Genomic DNA, 22,232 nt, shown 5'->3' on the forward strand with positions numbered 1-22,232 from the left:
AGTCATTCTCCAATCTCATGTGTTGATCAAAACCAATAAAAGCAGAAATTATTGCTTCAAGAGCTCTTAATTTTTGCTTAATATTAGAGTAAGATGGGGGAGTTATTGGGTCGAAAAACAACTACATTTTTATTTTTTTAAGTATGAAAGATAAAAGGATTTAATTTGGCCTGAAGTCAGCTCAAATAATTTATAATATTTTCAAATAAGCGGTTTTCCTAAAATTGAATTACAATTTATTTTATGTAAATTGTTGAGTGACAAGAATTACCCCGGCTTCAGGCAAGTATGAGTCACATATGGGGTAAATGTATTTCACCCTTCTTTAAACAATAATAAATGTCAAAATTATATGTAAATTATCATTATTTAACACACAAAGATTTTTTTAAATTATCTAATGTGTTGTATTTCAGAAAAAAGGCATTAATTAAATAACATGATTTACTTTTGCTATCCTTTTACAATTCATTTAGGCTCTAAGCCCAGAATTCCGGGCAGAATTTCTTGTAACAATTTGTATGCCATGTTTATGTTGTTGCTGTCAATATCAAAGATATTATTTCCAGTTAATCTAACTGGCTCACAAACTATATACTTGTTTTGAATCACTTTCAAAATATCCCAATTGGGCTAACGAAAATTTCCAACACCTTGTTCATTTCTACTCTTTCCCTATCCAATATTTTTGTTATTTCTTCAATGTACATTGGTTGAATCGTAATGCACAGCAAAATATTTTTGCTCTTCAAGAATTGAATGTGTTCCTTCTCGCAATATCTTAGAATCTTCCAAGGAGGATTTTTTTCCAACTGTTTTGTTTCAGCTTCTTCCATCCCTTTTTTATTATAATCACATAGTTCTTCATCGCCAAACAGTTCCAAATTTGCACGATTCGCATTTGGGGGACTGTCTGTACCAACTTGATTTGCTTTTCCTTTTTTGAGCGTAACGCTTTTTCTGATTTGTAGTTTTCTGTTCTGTAGCTTCCCCTTTTTCTTTGCATTTGATTTCTCCTCAATTTTACTTTCGCAATTATAAGATGCAAACAAGTTTTATTCATTATCACTGCCGAACTGGTGTTAATATGCCGTCTAACTTTAGAGTTAGGTGCTCGAAAAGTGCATCTTAATTGCAGGCTAAAAACTTCTTCAAAGCTGGAATCTGTTTGTGAGCCGGAAGGGTACGATACTTCAGCAATTGCAGATAATGTATCCAATGCTGCACTTGGGGTTCTAACTCCTTGGGGTACTTAACCATCCATTTTCGCTAATGGCTAGTGAAATATTCTGTTCGACTTTCCATCACTTCCAGGTACTTTGAAGAGTCTCGCCCGTGAATTTAATCAATGGTGGATGTCTTTCCCCACTGGTATTGACACATGCCATTACTGTGACGAATTCTCTTACTGAAGTTGGAGCCAATCGAGCAAGAGATTCTCCTTTCTCTCCCACAGCTTTTCCTCTTGAGGGATCCAGAAACATTGCCGTTTCATCAAAGTTGCAAATATGAGATGGCGAAAAGTTCAGATCTAGATCATCAAGCTCAATTTCAAGTAAGTCATAAATCTCGTATATAATGAAAGGACATTAAGTCGCAATCACACGTGACATTTCCAAGATCCTTGGCGTCTTGCTACTAAGCTATGTCTTACGAGAAATGCTGACATCCACTTATCCCTACGAACATTGTTTTGGAACTAACAATATCTTTTAAAATTAATGGAGAAATCTGATGATATGAATCTGAAATCACCATCTGTGATTTTAGAAATGAAATCTGCTACTACCATTTTAATCTCATCTCTGGAATCTCCATTTTGCTAAAGAATTTAAACAAGCTCTAAGCTTATTTTCTTCCATTTGGGAATGCTCTTATTCCTACTGATTTCCTTTCAACTTTGTTCTTTAAGTTTTGCAAATGAGTTTGAAGAGTAGAAAATGTAGCACCAACTTCCTTGGCTGCAGCTCTGATGCTCAAATTACTATCTTCAATTTTCAAAACTGCTTCATCAAACTTTTTCTTAAACAATTCTGTATCCTTTTCATTTTCATTTATAGTTTTTTGGCATGGTGGGATAATATGTTCTGTAAAATATTAAGTGGAAATCTAGATTGGAAAAAAACTAATAACAGCAAGCCAGTACTATCACATGGAATAAAAGTAATGAAGAATCAACAGGTAATCTATCAATATTAACAATAATAGAACATGAGAAACAGTTTAAGTAGAAACATTGGTTACAGTTAAAGTATAATATAAGGTAAAAGTAAATTAAATAGGGTCAGGTGAGGTGGAATGGGTATAAAAACATGTATTTTTAAAATGATTCTTAAACTATTCAAATTTGATAACCAACAACTAAAAAATTTTAACTGAGTTTTTACATTTCAAAAATACACTTCACATATCCATACTTATTATTACTGAAATAATTATATTATTTAGTGAAAAAGCTATTATTTCAAAGTCTGTTTTTATACTCATTCCACCACATGGAGTGGGGTGAAATGGGTAGTACTGTTTTAAATTAAATTTCAGAGTGAAAACATGAAATTATTTATTATTTTTTAACAAAAATATATTAATATAAGGGGTAAAAATCTATTCGTCTGTAATTTCATTGCAATTAAACGTATAATGTCCACGATTATTGAGGATTGGTTGACTTAAATTTTGATGATCTGTTCTTCTTCCATCTCCATTTTAACTTTACGGGGAAGGTGAAAAAATTTCCCTTCAAAGACTTCTTAAGAATTTTTACAACATAAGTACAAGTATATAAAGGTTCTAGAACCTGAGCAGTAAAGTACTTTTTAAAATTCTTCACACTGTATTCAACTAGCACCCAATCTCCTGTAGATATTGTACTTCAACATAAGCTTAGTGGAATGGGAGTTTGATCAGTCTGGTTTTTAAATTTATTTAGTTGAGCTCTGGCGTTGTCTAATGGTTGCATGGCGGTAGGCAAAGGATAATTCCATTATCGATAGCATGCTTTACAGTTTCATAGGTCTGCTGGCTTACATGTCTTTTCAGAAGCCTTACGAAAAGTTTGAACCATTCTTTAAAGATTGTATCTTCCATCCAACCAGATTTAGTGCAACCATATGCAACTCCATTATATAAAGATTTCAGAATATAAAACTTTTGATAAAACGAACAACTTACTTCAGAGAATAACTTTTAATGAGATAAAATGTTAATAACAGCCTATGTCAAAAAGCCTAATATTGTACCCATTGCACCCCACTTAAAAAAAAAAATTAACATATTTCTTAAAATGTATGGAATTTTTCCTTTCTGATTTTTTCAGTTGACAAAGGAGACTTCCATTAATGAAAATAACAGCAATAGAATGCTATCTAATTACGAACAAAATCCTGAAAACAAAGTTTCAACGATATCAGTTAGTTTTGATTTTTACAATATAACTTCCAAGAAGGCTGCCACGAAACTGACTGTTTCCACATTCAGTTTTTTTCTTGAACCAAAATTAAGTTAAACTATCGTAAATAGCTGTCGCTCTTATTTAGAAAAAATATGTTTCTTTTCTGTAACTCAAAAAATTAATAAACTACCCATTCCACCCCCAGTTGACACTACTAGTAATATTCACACTGAAATAAATTTAAAAAAAAAATAATTTGAATTTTGTCATCTTGAATTCAAATTATATGTTTTTCTCAATCACGAGTGTGTGTGTATGTAAGCGTGTGTTTGTGTGTGGAGGGTATGTGTGTGTGTAGGCATGTGTTTGTGTGCAGGCATGAGTGTGTGGGTAGTTGTGTGTATGTGTGTAGGTGTGTGTGTGGGGGTATGTGTATGTGTGTGTAAGCATATGTATTTGTGTATGTGTGCAGGCATGAGTGTGTGGGTAATTGTGTGTATGTGTGTAGGTGTATGTATGCGTGTAAGTGTAGGATATTGACGAAACCTGGAGACGGTTTTCGCTAGAGGTGCATCATCGTGAGGAGCCCGTCGACGGCGATAGTGCGGAGAGTGGCGGTGGGAAAAATCAAAGGAACGTCAAAAAACAGTCAAATGAAAGCAATAAGCAATCGTGATTGCTCAAAAACAGCTAAAATATCAAATTATGACAAATAGTTTAAGTAAAATATAGGTTACGATTAAAGAATAACATAAATTTACAGTCAAAGTATATTTTAATGTCAATTAAACTATAAAATAATATTACAGTTAAGTGTAACAGTTACTCTGACTATTATTTACACAAAAATAAATCTAAAACACCATAAAATATCAAAAAATATCACTGACCAAGAATTACTCCAGTAATCTGGGCGAAATCTTATAGGTAAACTTTTAACATTAACTTTAAAAACAATTATGAAGAAATACATGTAGGATGAAAAGCTTAGACCATTTTATATTTAAAAAACACTACAACAGTTTTTTTTTTCACGCTCCAAAATTTTTTATTGTGGTGGATATTTAAACAAATCATAATTTTCACAGTTAATTGTTTGCAAGATAATTTTATAGTAGTGTAAAAATATTTTCTTTCTCTCAGTTGCTGCATTGCTACATTATTATTTCCTTTTACAAAAAAGGAAGTATTGTATTCGCGAAAAAAATTTCACTCAAAAATCGGCCTTAATTTCCATTTTGCTCACCCCCGAATGAATGTTGAGTTTTTTTTTCAACTCGACCACACGTGTATAAACGTCTAAGCACGTATAAACACCCGAAATATCCATTTTGACCATCCCCGAGGTAATTACAACGAGTTTTCTCGTGACGTCCGTATGTACGTTTGTTTGATTGTGCCGGATGTATGTCGCAATACTCAAGAACGGTATGTCCTAGAAAGTTAAAATTTGGTGCGTAGACTCCTGGTGGGGTCTAGTTGTAGTTGTGCACCTTCCTTTTTGGTTGCATTCGCATGTTCCAAAGTGGGTCTTTTATACTTTTTTGGGGGAAAATCATTGTTAATTTCAAAGAAAACTCCAGTGTGTTATAATTTGGCAAACACTTGGCGATATATTGCCAAGCTTTTCGTCGCCAAGTTTTGTCAACAACTTGGCGACAAATCTGGCGACATTTTTTTTTTTTTTTTTCAAATCTGGTTTTATTTTGGACACTATTGGCAGTATTTAGAGAGTCGACAATTGAATCACATTAATATGTGAAATATTGGGAAAATTAAACTTGTGACTTGGGGTAAAAATATTTAAAGTGTTTCTTTGTTAAAGCCATATCACTACTATCATTAAATTGACGTTAAAGGAAGTCATGTGATGCACACATCAGTTCGTTTTTGAACTTGGAATAAGAAAATAGAAAGTATAAGGACAATTTGGCACAATTTAGTTGTTTTCATTTAAACATTTTTATTATGCTGAAAAGTTACTGACCATTATGAACCCCGAAAAGAGAGTGACCCATAATTTCTCCATATAACCCTATATAGTACTATATTAATAAGCAAAGGAGTCCTACAAAAAATATATTAAGCACCAATCATAATAGTATTTCTATATGTGTCAAGAAGAAACGTATAACATAAAATATCAAAAAATAACTTTTTATTCCTTTGTATACTTTTGGATAAACCAGCTGCACAAATTCACACGGACAGGATTCATATGTATTAATGCCAAAGAGAAAAAGTTCATGCAGGTAGATTTATTTTTCTGAACTTCATGTGGGATTTTGACCGTTTAAAAACACGAATTTTTTTCTTGACACAAAATAAACATATAATTATAATGCAAGTTATTTTTAGCAATTTCAGCCGAGATGGGGGTAACAATTGTTTTTAAAATGTCATACAAAGTGATAACGATTTAACTGATGCTTCTTTGAACTTCAGAATAGTAAAATCAAATAAAAAGAAGGGTCGTACTTTCAATCATAAGGAAACAAAAATTAACTGATTACCTGTCTCATACCAGACAACTGCTTGATAACATGAACTCCTAACTAAACTTGTCGCTAATCATCGAAATGCACCACGTGATTTACACAAGATGTATGTACATGAGCCATCAATGGTAAGTAAGTTTAATTATAATCTAGCCTATCTATTTTTACTAGAACAAAGCTCAGAGGGGCACTTGAAATAAAATAACACGTGATACAAGATGGCCGAGTGAGACACGGGTACATATGCAAATTTGGCGGTAACGTTCGCCCACGTTAAACGTGGGAAAAAAACCTTTAAATGGTTAAAAAAAAACTAAAATAGATCAGAATTTCATCATTAATATTTCATTCCTTTTTCAATTGGCTTTTTTGTGTGAAGGTTCGAAAAGAATTTTTTAATGTTCGAGAAGTATTCCAGTTTAATAGTTTTGGAGAGGGATTCAAAATTAACATTATCGCCGCAAAAAAGTACTTCATACCATTGTCCGACAAACACATAAAAAATAATGTTAGTTTAGCATTCAAAGAGAAAATTTATTACAGAAATGTAAATTACAAGGATTTTTCAAGAAAAGCTATTCAAACAGTGATTTTTTTTTCCTCGTGTTAACTATCCAAAACTTAATTGAAAAGAAAACCGTTTCTAATTGCACAGCATTTAAAAACCATGTCAAAAAGAAAACTCCCCACAAAAAAGACTTTTAAAGTTACCAAATAAAATTCTCTCAATCTTTCGAAGCTTCAAAGCTTAAGAAAAATTAACATATTCTTTGAAAGAGTGTCCTAGAAAACTTACTTTTCAAAGAAGACTTGGCATCTTTCGATCGATGAAAAAAAGGGGGAGAAATAGTGAAAACATTATTCTTGAAATTGTTTGATAAAAATAAATTTTGATAGTTTCTGAGGCAAGGTGTTAAAGCGATGTGATTGTTAAATGTAGTAAAAATATTCTGAACGTCTAACCGTTTTCAAAACTCCGGAAACAATTTAAATCTACCATCATATCAATGTTTTTTTTTTTTTTTTTACTAGTTTTAAGTTCGTCGAAAAGTTCTCTTATCATTTTTTAAAGAAAATACCTTAGAAGATAAGAGAAATTTTAAAACATGATTGTGAAGGTGTGATACATTTTCAGTGATGCACATGACATGTTTTGTGCCTAACAAGCTGTTTACTACTGCTTTATTCGCTCACTCTTCACATTACACAACATGTGTTTACAATTTCTTTGTAGTTATGTCTATAATATGTATTTACATGTACATAATTTACACACACTGTCTGTGCGGTATACGCGTGTTCTATCCATGTGGGACGTACAAACACTGTGTGACATTAATGGACAGCGAGAAGATTGGAAGAGCTGCATTTATGTCAAAATAAAGTGTCAGAACTTATTTCCAATTTAGTCCCACACCCTCGCTTGATATGCTTGAAAAACTGGAACGTGCGTCGCAAGTAGCTCGCCAATTAAGGTTTGAGTGAATTTTCCGAACGTACAATTTAAAGTTGAGGAAAAAAAATTGTAGAAGCTCATATCTTAGTTTCAATATTGAAGATCACCGAGTAGTGTGTAATCAAAATGCAAATATTATGAAAAGAGAAATTGCTCTTGTGCTGTGGATTCAAGAGACCAGGAAAGGGAGTTTTACCATTGATGGAAACATTATAAAATAAAAGGTAAAGCCAAAGTAGTTATAAATATATTAGAATAGCTATCCAATCGCGCAGCATAAATCATCATCATCTTCATTTTTAAGGTACAATTATAATTACTGTATCTTCTGTAAAGTACTAATACAGTGGTGGCCAAAATTATAGACTCATTTTTTTTTCTTTTGTTTCAATTATAACATGACTCAGTTTAAATTATTTTCATTGAAGTGAATATGAATAGTTGAAGAAATAGTTCTAAAATTAGTACATCTTATCAATTAAATTAAAAAATTCATGAAATTAGAAAATTTGCAAATTTAATATTTTATCATTATGTGAAACCTGGACAAAAGTATAAACTCAAAGGTAAAAAATCCAGGATTACGAGAAAGTTTCGTTCGAAAATGTTAATTTAACGCCATAGAATGAATAAATGTTGCCATCAGTGATTGCTAAAAGTTTTGTTTTTGGAAATTAATGAGAAACATATAAATGTACCGCTGGACGAAATTATAAACTCAATTTTTTTTCCATTTTTTCAATCATAATTTAACTTGGTTAATTTTTTTTCCAGTAAAGATAAATAACTGACTAAATAGTCCTAAATTCAGTATAACTCATAAACTTCATAAAATAAATAATTTAATTTAAAAAATTCTCAACTTTAATATCTTAATTCGCAACTCCAATAAACTATATAGGGGCGATGCAGCCACTGTCTAATGGCGGATGAAAAAGGTAAAACAAACAGATGCCGTAACTTATAACTTGTTTTGAAGCTTAATGAATGACAGTAATATTTCATCGTGCTTGTGGGAAATTTTCGATTCCTCTGAAATTACATTACACCATAAACTCTGTGAAGCCTGTAATTTTCTCCAAAGAAAACAAGTGGAACGGAATGTTTTTCCTTTTTCTTTAGTATTGTTAATCACCGCAAGGTAGCGTATTCGAGCTCTGGAGTTGCGAAAAACACATGAAACCTGGACAAAAGTATCAACTCAAAAGTAAGAAACTCGGAAGTTTGGTAGAATTTTATTTTTAGAGTTTTGAAATGCCTCAAGGTTTAAAACTTACAGAGCAACAAGTAGGAAAAATTGTGGCCTACAGAGATGCTGGTAAAACCCAGCGTCAAATTGCCTATGTAGTTAAATGCTGCCAAGGGGCAGTAAAAAATGTACTGAAGGATCCCCCAAGTTATAGAAAAAGAAAAAGGACGGGGAGGCATTCGAAACCGAGAGAGATTGAAGATATATTTTACGCAGAGCATCAAACACTGGAGCTTCTTCCAGCAAAATTCTGAAGACTTTGAAACTCAAGGTGAGTTCTAGGACAGTTAGAAGAGTTTTACCACAAGCTCAGAATATGAAGAGGGAAAAAAATGAAAACACAGCCAAAGCTGGAGGTTCGGCATATTACTGAAAGATTTCAATTTGCATAGAGACATATGTCTTGGAAAAAAATGTGGAATTCAGTTGTTTGCTCCGATGAAAAAAATTCAACTTGGATGATCCAGATGGCTTAAGATACTATTGGCATGACATTAGAAAAAAGAACAACACATATTTAGCCGAAACTTTGGTGGAGGTTCTGTAATGGTTTGGGCTGGTTTCTCTCAGCATGGTAAAGCAGAATTGGCGTTTCTCAATGGAAGACAGAGCGCTGAAGATTACCAATTAATCCTGGAAGATCATCTCTTACCTTTTGCTCATCTGATTCCTGTAGGTAACTGGTTATTTCAACAAGATAACGCGAGTGTACACACAGCAAAATGTACAAAAGAACGGTTCAAGCGCTGGGGTTTCAGTTATTAAATGGCCAGCTCGTAGTCCGGATCTTATTCCGATTCAAAATTTTTGGGGGACCATGGTTCACAAAGTTTATCATGATGGGCACCAGTACCAAACCACAGAGGAATTAAAAAGGGCAATACTTTCACATTGAACCATATGCCACTGCAGCTGTTGGAAACTCTTGTAAAATCTATGCCCAGCCGCATATTCGAGGTAATTCGGAAAAATGGAGGCCCAAATCGTTTTTAAAAGTTAGTAGTTTACACTGATGGCTAGATTTAATGCAGTGTTAATTTTTAAAACATTTCAAACATTGATTTTTTTTTCAATTTGTCCATGTTAATAGCAAAATTACGTTTTCCTAAATCCTTGCTTTGTATTGCTAAAGTAATTGCAAATGTAACTTAATTAAACTCATTTTTTTTTTGTCAGCTTATAATTGTGTTTACGCAGTATCTTAAGTTTGTAATTTTGTAATTCAGCATTGGTTCATTTTTGGATATCAAATTATTAATTATTTGAATAAAATTCTACCAAACTTCAGAGTTTCTTACTTTTGAGTTAATACTTTTGTCCAGGCTTTATGTGTTATGAAGATATTAAAATTGAGAATTGTTTTAAATAAATTATTTATTTTATAAAGTTTATGAGTTATACTGAGTTTAGGACTATTAAGTCAGTTATTTATCTTAACTGGAACAAAAAAAAAACTGAGTTAAATTGATTGAAAAAATGGAAAAAAAAATGAGTTTATAATTTTGTCCAGCGGTGGATTATATGTTTCTCATTAATTTCCAAAACCAAAACTTTTAGCAATCACTGATGACAACATTTTTTCATTCTATTCCGTTAAATTAACATTTTCGAACGAAACTTTCTCGTAATCCTGGACTTTTTACCTTTGAGTTTATACTTTTGTCCAGGTTTCACGTAATGATAAAATATTAAATTTGCAAATTTTATAATTTCATGAATTATTTAATTGATAAGATGTACTAATTTTAGAACTATTTCTTCAACTATTCATCTTAAATTCAATAAAAATAATTTAAACTGAGTCATGTTATAATTGAAACAAAAGAAAAAAAATTGAGTCTATAATTTTGTCCACCACTGTATAATGCAAAATTTCATTACTACTTCATACTGTACGCACAAAACTTTATTTAATGTCTCTCTCTCTCTTTCATTGATCATTAGTTTTGTGCATCGTAACAATATTTTATTTTGAATAACGCAGCTTTTTTTTTTAATACAGCAAAAAAATCAGTTCTTTATGCAAGAAGCGGTAATATATAGTTAAGAAAATCATTTAAATAGTTTGAGGGTTGTTTACAAATTCCTAAAACAATTGGGTTTGTTCATGAAAAATTGGTATACATACTGTTTCCACAACGCAAAATTTCGACTTACTCGAGGGATTTTGGAAAGCAACTTTGCGTAAGTCGAGACTCGACTCGGCATGTTATAGTTAATATGTGCAAGCATCTAAAAAAAGAAGAATAGTTCATTCGGATCAGTTTGCTTCTTTCAGCTTCCTACATTTTCAATTTTCAACAACCTGTCGAAAAGGAAAGTGGGGTCCCGAATTCTTTATTTTTACAGAACTTTTAGACCTTTTTCAAATTTTAACGCAGACGCACTAAATTTTCAATTTCATTAACTTATGCCTGTATCTGTACGTCCCCCCCCCCCTGGACTACACTACTAGAGGCAGGGTCTGGCTATGATAAACTTCAGACCAGTATCTGGGCCTTCATTCAGTCCCCCCCCCCCATGCCTACCAATGCTTCAACTTCTGGTTGGTACATTCAATTATGCATTAGTTTATTTACATTTAAAAATATTGATTAAAATTTAAAAATAAAGAGTATCTGTATATACGTATTACAAAACTTTTGAAATAAGAACGATCACAGTGAATGCAAAATGTGTTAATTTGAATTTAATGTTTGTAAGCGTAAGAGAAAAGGAGCAAATATTAAACACACACTAAGAAATTTACCTCATGAGCTTTCACTAGAAGTTCGATAGCTAAACTACTAAAATCTGTGCGCATCAGTCTGTGTGTCTGTAATCCTATCTCCTCTGGACTGCGAATGTCTACCAGGTCAGTACTGGCACCACTGAAAGCAGAAGTAACTCCGAGATTTACCATCAGTTTCCCTTGCAATAATAGTGTTGCATTAATCGTTGTTATATCCTTAAAGTGTGTAGTTTGCCTTTTAAACTTCTGTATTGAAATTGAATTTGCATGATTGCTTGCCTCTAATGCTGCCACATTACTGTCAAGTGACTAAACTGATTTGCATTTGTCAGGCTGCGTAGACAAACAAAAATAAGCGACCTTTCTACAGCCAACTTTATAATCTATGGGGGTACTGTAGCTGACTTCGTCCTATATTGCTTCTTTAACTTCTACTTATTACAGACGCTCTTCGGAGATGACATCCCCTGTCCTCTATGGACACTTGAAGGTCAAAGCGTACCGACGTAAAAGGACAGAAAATAACGAGATCTGAAAACTGCTATATGTTCAGAAATCGCAGCAAAATCACCAGAATGATTGGAAAAGTAATGCTTAGCTTCAGAGAGAGCTCCATAATGCATAGAGTATGAACGTTGGAATTTGGAGAATATCACTTTTAAAACAAAGTGATTCAGAGCATGTAACATAAATGGTAAACACTAGTGTTTAAAAGTGCAAATGAGTTTTTCAATTAATTCTTGTTCTTCCCTTTTGATTCACATTTAAAATGTGGGAGTTATTTCTGCCACACCATGTAGAATAAGTTTCAAGCGAATTTATTTTATCTATACGCTTTGACATGCATTGATGACTGTAGTCCTCGAACAACGTTTTTAACACCATCCATTGCTCCGACAAATAAAATATTTATTATCACAAAATAATCTTAAGCCGTTATTTCAAAACTCTTTAAAGAATGATTAAAGTCCCATCAATTTTATCATTTTCACTCTCAGTTACTGTGCTTGGCCTTTTTTCTCCTAAACGTCGACACTGCAATCTTATATTTCAGAAATAAAAACACGACTTTTAAAAATAAGAGCGCCTCCGGGCAGAAAACGAAAAAGCTTATACTTGTTTTTTATACGTGTATATATATCTTCGGCGGAGCTCAGCTACAGACACCTTTTGTACTTTTTCGTTTCTTCGGTTTTCTTCCTATTTTCCAGTTACCTTTAGCAAGCTTAGCGTTTTATTTGTTAAGATACTCTTAACGTTTCTGTTTTGTCTGTGTTTTTTAAACATTTTACCTTGTTTACCAGAGTTTACTTTCGTCTCAAAAACAAAATCTTTTGTGTTAAAGGCTGAGAAAAAACTGTTTTGTTTCTTTAAAGTAGATACTTGAAATGACTTTTATGTTCTTCTTACAAATTCCCAATTGGATGAAGTTGTTTAGAATAAGAACATGCAATTAAAGATTATGAAAATATTGTTCTTTATTATTTTGTCTTAAAGTAAAATGTTTTCACGAAACCATGAACTCAGCAGCAACTACATTATTATGGGCAAGTAAATGGCAAATTTGCAGACATGAGTTTCAGAGATATTTGAAGAAACGAGTTTGGATTTAGTACTAGGAATTAGAAAAATTTTGGTATTCGACTCTTTTTCAGCGGAAACTAAATAAGCAAGTATATGCAATAAATCTAATGAATAATCAATCAAAAACATGCATGTATATTAGGGTGGTCACAAGGTACATGGGGAAAACCTTTTTTCTATTAATCTTTCGCGGCACCCTCCTAAAATGTGCCAATATACTAGAAAATGTGATAAGGAAAGTTTCAAGTCATTTCGATGATATTAACACGTGCCGCAACCGCAAAGAGGCTAAAGTTACGAAAAATGACAATTTTTAGGAAAAAAATGTAGTTTTTCATCGTTACAACCAAAACTATTCATTCTAGAAACTTCGTACTGGTCTCATTTTATAGGGAATTTTATTCTCTTTAAGTCTAATTTCATCTAAATTCTTGTAAAAATTCATTGAACATTGTTTAGGATTTTGCAAGTCAGGTCGTGGATTATATCCTCAAAATCGCGTAAAAAGAACGAATCATTATAATATAAATTGTATCGCTTCTTTTAGTTAATGGTTGTAACCCCCTAAAAATGTTTAGCTACAAATCAGCAATATTATCAGAAGTATATGCAGTAAAATCCTGTTACAACGAATACCGATACAACGAAATATCTGTTACAACGAAAGAAATTTTCAGCTCCGATTTGATTTCCATTACGTTGCTTGAATTTCATTTCTACTAAAACCTCGTTACAACGAAGAAAATTTCTGGTAATTTGAAGTTCGTTGTAACAGAATTTCACTGTAATATAGTTATGTCTCTAAATCTCAAAGCTAAAACAAACAATTGAAATACATGAATGCGGAACGTTGCTTTCCTCCTCGGTGGTCCTCATAAAATGCGTTTAAAGTGCCTCCTAGGTAGGCTTTCGTTGAACTTAGTTTCTAAATCATTTTATATAACAGCTCCTACCAGAGCTACTAGTACCATCTAAGCAGAAGAGACGTTCCCCTATTATTTGTAATGATCATTGAGAAGGAATACTAAAGGAGGGAGCGACAGCAAATGTCTCAGTGAGATCAGCTTGGAACCCAATGTTTCCCATGTCAGGTGACTAGTTTGGCTGGGAAGTTGTCGCGTTTGGGCACGCAATCGCTCTTTTGGCATTAAATATTTTTCAGACGACGGCACTAACTACGAAGTCGGGGCTACAAATCAGAGCTGCTGAGTTGTAGCGAAAATGACAGACTTTGGCTCCAACTCCTTTACCTAAAACATAGTCCGACTCCGATTTCAACACGGAGTTTAAAAACCTTCGGACTCTGACTCTTAGCATCAAAATCAGTCCGGATCCGAGTCCGACTCCGCAGCACTGCTACAAATTAAAGTTGCGGAGTCGGAAGTAAAATGACCGACTCTGAGAATTTTTGATGAGAATTCGACTCCGACTCTTTTTCTTCAAAATCAGTTCGACTCCGACTCCGCAGCCCTGCTACAAATTAGGGTTGCAGAGTCAGATGAAAAATAACAGACTCTAACTTCGAGAATTTCAGATCCTTTGATTCCGAATCCTTTACCCAGAAATGCAGTTCGACTCCGACTCTTGCAGTTTATAAGGATTTAGACTCCTAAAGCCGACTCTTTTACGCCAAAATCAGTCCAACTTCAACTCCGCAGGACTGCAACAAACTAGGTTTGTGAAGTCGGAAGAAAAATGACAGACTCTAAAACGGAGAATTTTAGAGATTTCGTCTCCGACTCATTTACCTCAAAATTAGTCAGACTCCGATTTCGACTCGGAGTTTCAAAACCTTCGACCTCCGACTATTTTACTTAAAAATCAGTCCGATTCCGACTCTGCAGAACTGCCACAAATTAGGGCTGTGGAGTCGGAAGAAACTGGCCGACTCCGACTCAGGGAATTTTAGAGCTTTTGACTCCGACTCCTTTACCCCAAAAGCAGTCCGAGTCAGAATTTGGAGTTTCAAAAACTTTGACTCCAACTCTTGAACTTCAAAATCAGTCCGGCTCCGACTCCGCAGCACTGCAACAAATTTGGGTTGCGGAGTCGAAAGAAAAAGAACCGACTCCAACTCACAGGGAATTCTCCGACTTTTTTTACCCCAAAAGCAGTCAGACTCCGATTTTGACTCGGAGTTTCAAAACCTTCGAACCCCGACTCCGACCCTTTTACTCCATCTCCGACTCTGCAACCCTGCAACAATTTAGGGTTGCAAAGTCGAGAGAAAAAAGGCAGACTCCGACTCCAGGAATTTTAGAGCCTAAGACTCTGATTCCGAACTCGCAAGACTAGCAATCAGTAATTATACACCAAGCTTACAAAAGTAGCAGTAACATACACTGCAAATCTTTTAATAAGGACTGATTTCGGATGAATTAGATTTTGAATTGTTTCAGCACAAAATGTAAACATTTATTTGATTTGTTGATATTATTATTTTGAATTTCAACTCTTAAACATTCATTGTTTACCAGAAGGTTTTTATAATGAAGGTCTTTCTTCCTGTTTTAACTATCTACGTAAATAACTCTTCGACAGTTATTAACATTACTAATTTATGTATAATTTTTGCACACATTTCTGGTAGATTGAGACAATTCGTGAAAATTAAAAGCATCTCTTTTTTTGGTAAGTTCTGCCCATCTCTATTCAATTCAAATGAATATGTATTCTGAAAAAATATCGTCTGCTTTCGAAAAACAACATTATCAAAACAGAAGATTAAATCCAAGCCAAGTAAGAAGAAAACAAAGTAGAATAATTCAACCGCCCTATTTTTTAATTTATCGTCTGCGTAAATTTATTTTTATTATATTTTGGAAACAATTAAGAGTTGTTATTTCTTCTGAGAATATTAGATCGACCAAGTGTGTTGTGAGTAAGCGAAAGTTTTCAGCCTGAATTATTGTGATAAGTTTTTATGTTGTGCATCGGATCAACAGAGTCTTAAGCGATGTTGAAAGATCAGTTCTAAAAGGTATCGTTACTGATTATTCTTACTAGCAAAGGCAACGCTGCGAACTTTTTGCCAGTTTTAAATAAATAACCGATACAAATACAGGCCTGTCATTCAAACCCCCCCCCCCCCCCCTTCCCAACTTCTTCCTGGATTTTAAAATATGATGTAACCTTATTTTTCATGTATTTGATGTTTATTCCTTGTAATGACGGTCATGTACAAATATATGTTTAAATAGTTCTCTCATTGATTGAAAATTTATGGATTCTTATGTCTTGTAATCAATGTTTTAAAATTATTTCATACGCTGGCACACTAGTATTTAAAGTAAAGTATAAAAGTAACAAATATTTATTTTCAAATCTAAAGCGTGTTCAAAACGCATCTGCTGTACACAGGAACTTGGCGAGAATCTACTCGCCAACAAAGCAAACGTACACAAATTACTCGAGAGCCGTTAAAATAATTACCCGTCAAGTTAAAAGTGTTTTTATGGAACTAAAATGTTATTTGCACTCATGATATACAATGTTTTATAACATTTATAGGTAAAATCAGTGCAAAAATTTAAAAATTATACGCAACTGCGGAAAATGTACTCGTTGAATGCATATATATGTCATTTTTTCTTTATTTAGAAGTAAAAAACATTTGTACATACCTAAGAAAAATTACTGGATATCCTGGTATGGCTTTTTCTTCACAGTTTATAATGCTACAATACTGCACTATTCCCATAAATCTAATTTTTCCCTTCTACAGTTAAATGTTTTTATCATTCATGGCTTCAGCTAATGAAAACTTCTTCAGCGGTTACGGTCAACTAGAAATTGCTCCCCAGGTCACATGGTATGGTTGCCTTATCGGTATAGTAGGGTTGCACTCTCTCCATCTATTCCTTCTCAATGGTAATGATTATCTCGAAAATTTTAGTTTTTTCAATTACATTCCTTTACTTCTCACTGCCTCATATACTCTTTAAAAATATGTCTTCTCAGGGATCAGCTTTCCTTAATTGATTTAAAGATAAAAGATGTTGAAGATATTTGGTTGTTTATCAACAATATTTATGGAAAAGTATGGTTTATTGTCTGCGATCCAGTTTTGGCCCCCAACCGAGATCTGCAGTTAGTAAAGTGTTTGGTTCAATACAAGAGCATTTTTGAAGATGATTTAGGCACAGAAATGCCTAAAATAATTAATCATTTGTAGTCCCTGAACTCAGAGAAGGTTCCATTTCCCTTTTTTGATGATATTAAAAAAAAGATCAAAACAAAGAAGGCTGCAAAATTAAAATCTGAAGACGGAGATAATGAACATGATTGTGATGATAGGGATACGAAAGTTCAGCTCAATCTGAAAGAAACTTAGTTTACAGGACAAAGAAGTAGGTTTTTTCATTTCTCCTCAAACTTTTTAAGATATACAGTTTTTTAGAGATTCGAAATCGATAAAAAGTTTTTAAATACTGATCTTGATGAATAGTGTGAAACCAATATTATATTAAAGCTAAAACGATAGTAAACGGTTTAAGGGTTGTCAATGGCACAGCTGAAACAGGTGTAAAACTAATTTCTAACTAACAACAGTTTCTATTACAAGTTATGTCCGAATGCAGGCATATTTTTCCACATTCATCAAAATCTGTCATATCGAAGTCATTACTATTTTAACTTCTCAATGAAAAGTAATAACATGGTGTATAATTTAACAGTGTAAGCAATAAAATGCATTAGATTTTTTCTTTTCTTTTTTGAAATTTTTTAACTCTGCTTTCTCTTCTGAACTGCTTAGTTATTTTATTTTAAATCAACAATTTGTTGCATTTAATTTTTAAAGTACCTCCAAATGAAGCCTTTTTAATGGATAAATCAAAATCAACAAAGAGCAAATCAATGTAATTGAATATTGTAATGCTTTTAGATCTTTGCATGACAATTCCTTATTGGTGATATCTTCCATAACCTGACCTGAAAAATGCCCAGTACCATTCTATAAATTTTGTTTAAAAAATGGATAAGATAACTCATTACGAGAATAAAATTTCCTACAAAATGAGACCAGAACGAAGTTTCTAGGATGAAAAGTTTTGGTTTTAAAGAGGAAAAACTACGATTTTTTGCTAAAAATCAGTTTTTCGTAACTTTAGCCTCTTTCCGGCACGTGTTAATATTATTGGATTGAGCTGAAACTTTGCAAATCATATTTTCTAGTCCAATGGCACATTTTAGGGGGGTGCCGCGGAAGAAATTCGAAAATCGATTTCTGTGACCACTCTAATATATATATATATATATATATATATATATATATATATATATATATATATATATATATATATATATATATATATATATATATATATATATATAACAAATTTAGTTACTGTCCTTTACCTTTCCACGGCAGTATACACCTTAATACCTTAATATGTCGCTTTTTATAACGTTATATGAGCACTGATTACACTTTACAACGGCTGATTAAGGAATGAAATATGATGCCATTGGACAGAAAAGATCATATTTTTGAAAAAAAAAATTAACAGCTGGTTTCAAATTCACAGCCTTTTTCTTGAATCTATGGGTAACAGTTGCTTAAAATGAGCAGATGCACTATGGAAATTTTGAATCCGTTGATGGTGTATTAACGTAAATCAATCGCTTTTTCCAAAAGGGATACATTAATTGTATATTAACACATACCTTCATTCTGAAATGTTGATGGTAATCTTCTGCTGCTGAAATTAGTTATAGGTTAGGACTGTTGTACTATGAAGCACCAACTTACGTTTGAAGTAAGAGCAACGTTGTTTTCCAAGATTATTTTTTAGGGACACAGACAAAATACCTTTTTATATTTACCATTGTTAATTCTCATTAAAAGCAATGGCATATTTAAATGATGTACAAACCATTCCTTATACTTGAGTGGTTCGGAGACACCACGGAGATTCGACAACAGTCTTAATTTCTTTGTGTTTGACTAACAAACTATGGGAAACAAACTATGACTTATAAACTCAGAATGTTCTCTACCATCGTGCAAAAACACATCAGGATTTCTGGTTTATAGTCAGAAAGTGAAAAAAAGAAAACAAGAATCCCTTATTCAAAGTTAAATAATTGATGGTTTTATCGCGCCTGACAAAAATGTGACACAACTCAAAAATCATTAGTTGCTGCAAATCGATAGATAAAACTCAGATGAACTGATATTCATACAGTAACCGATTGGCAAATGTTATTTCCATTAGTTCAGTTCCGCTTCCCCCATTGAGGGTTTAAAAACGGGATTACTTTGTTTTCTATATTCAAAATAATTGCTATTACTTACAACCTCAATCTTGTGTTCTGCTGCCGGTAGTGATATATTAACTGCAGGATTACTTTAGTACATTGAGAATTTAGTTGATTACTACCCAACACTGCTAGAGGAGTTTACGAAATCCTAAAATTAACGAAGGTACCGCTCGGCCACGAAGGCCGGCCTTTTTCGCCATTAAGAGTTTAGGAGCTCTGCGTCAATGCTAATCTTTACGCATGCACTTTTAATTCTACCGGAGCTTTTTAAAGTAATTTTGACTGCAGGTGGGACTTTACACAAACCATATTGCAAGATTCCCCCTACAATTTGTGTTAAAAAAAAAGATACGACTTACTCTAGAATTCATCTAAAGTTACACCTATTAATCCAGGTTACCTTACACAATTTTTCACAGTGCTGATCATTTTTCTTCCAAAAAATGAAATGCTAAATTTACCTCCTAAAATATACAGATATGTGCGTAACATTTTTAAGAAAATTAATCAGTATTGCAAATTATTTTTACGAACTTTTGAAAGATATTTTACAAAGATTATTTGTTGAACTTAATACTGGCAACTTTTGTATTCAATCAACAAACTTTAGCAATTCTAAAGGTCCGTGTCATTGTGGAAATAAGGGAAGATCTTTTGCCCCGCATCGTAAGGAAATAAGGAAATGTTACACTGAGCAAAAAAAAAAAAAAAAGACAAACCAGTTTTTGAAACTATTATGACTGATTCTTATGTAAAAGGACCCATGAATCCGAATATGATCCCTTTTTTGCATCACTCCGCTCCCGACTTTCTTAATATGGCACCTCCCCCCCCCTCTTTTTTTTTAAATTTATTATTTCATTTTTCGACTGTTTCCCAGCCATTATTTTTATTTGAAGGGGAAAGGGAGCAATACTTCAAATATTAAAATTCTTCTGGGGGACAAGAGGGGGACAAGTTCAAAAATATGAACCTTTATATTAAATTCGAAGACTTATGGGGACATCCCCCCCCCTTAAATATTTTAAAAATCATCAAAAACGATCTCTTTCGAAAGGATTTGTTTCACATTGTTTGCTCTTTTTTCTGGGAAAAACCAGAGTATCGGGCTCACTCTTATGAGACCAATGTGCAAAACAATTTACATGCTGTAAATGCATTTTTTTCAAATCTTACAAACACTGCATATTGCATACGAAACGTATCTCAGATCTTCAGCAAGGATATTTCCCCTATTATTTATTTTCATTCAAGTTGCATTCACAGACATCATCAAGATTAAAAGTGCACTTTAGTCTGCCTATAACATCAGATTAATGCTCCTTATTCACGAATGATTTTCTTCATGCTTTATTAGTCAAATATACTCGCCTTTTGGAAATTAAATTCTTTAAGCTCTTATCTTCCGCCGCAAAAGGAACAAAGATACGACTTTTTTTTTTTTTTTTTTTTCAAGTTCCAAGGAGTAGCAAAATAAAAACTACCGTATGATAAACTAAATATGATGGTACTGTATGCACATAGTTTGCACAGTGCTTCTACTATGCCCGTCTATCACGCCAGGTCGCAATCGTCATTTCTGAGCACGCAGAAACTCATCAAGAATTAAGTTATTTGTGCAGAAAACTGGCATTAATAGCAGGAACGTGTCAAAATGAGACTTTGACGAAAGACGTAAAGTTCAGTAAGTTACCGCCCTATAGCCAGGGCTGAGGCAGAAATACATGAAATATACCGCCAGCTCAGTCAATTCCAGCCGAGGACAGCAGTTTCGTGCTTATTAGCACTTATCAGCCTGGCATAGGAGTGACTAAGCTGGAGGTGGAAAACCTCTTAAGGAAGCCTAGAGGGGCAAACAAACTGATAGCTAATACAGAATTAGCACTGACCAGACGAGTGACCGAAACAATGGTTCGGTTCAACTCGAATTTTGAAGGCAAGGCAGGTATATTCAGTAAGTTACCAGGCTGATGAGTGCTAATAAGCACGAAACTGCAGTCCTCGGCTGAAATTGACTGAGCTGGCGGTATATTTCATGTATTTCTGCCTTAGCCCTGGCTATAGGGCGGTAACTTACTGAATATACCTGCCTTGCCTTCAAAATTCGAGTTGAACAGAACCATTGTTTCGGTCACTCGTCTGGTCAGTGCTAATTCTGTATTAGTTACTAGTTTGTTTGGTACTCTAGGCTTCCTCAAGAGGTTTTCCACCTCCAGCTCAGTCACTCCTATGCCGGGCTGATGAGTGCTAATAAGCACGAAACTGCAGTCCTTGGCTGGAATTGGCTGAGCTGGCGGTATATTTCATGAAAGACGTAAAGGTTTTAATGATTCATACTGTACGACCATTCCAATCCAGAATAGCACCTTCTGATTTCCATCTTTTATATGACATGGACGGTGGACAAAAGTTTGGCTCAGATCAACTTATAGAATTGGCTTTAAGAGTAGGAAAGGGCCTTCAATGACGAGGGTTGGGAGAATTGGCGCCAAGCTAAGACAAATATCTTTAAAAAAAGTGTGAATACGTAGAGAAGCAGCTAAATGTTTTGTCTTATTATTCCAAATGATACAGTTTTCATTTTCACATTAGTTTTCATTTCCGATCCGATATGACCTTAAAAAATATATAACCCTCGTGATCTACGAATAGTTTTATACACGTTTTATTCGTCAAATAAAATTTAGCACTTTCTTTAAATTTATGCATTGTAGAGTAACTACACACAAACATGTACCTACATAAAAACTTTTTTATTTCTTTCTATTTCTTTTCTCTGTTTTTCAATCTTTTTATTTCACAACTTATTTTCTTCCCCTGAGAATCAAAGTTTTTCGTCTGTGCTCAGTTTCAACGAACCTGCACTGCATAAAATGTCGATTACGTCTGTACCGAAATCAGCGGAAAGTGCAAAACCATAAATTGGTCTTGAGAGAATCATTTTTCTCTCCTTTTTACAACTTGTTTGCCATAAAAATATTTTAACCTGCTTCAAAGATAGAAAAGAGCTCTCTGATCTATCCGCAGTCTCAGACTTAATGTTTTATTTATTAATTTGT

Source organism: Uloborus diversus, chromosome 3 (genome assembly GCF_026930045.1).
Source record: "Uloborus diversus isolate 005 chromosome 3, Udiv.v.3.1, whole genome shotgun sequence".
NCBI lineage: Eukaryota > Metazoa > Arthropoda > Arachnida > Araneae > Uloboridae > Uloborus > Uloborus diversus.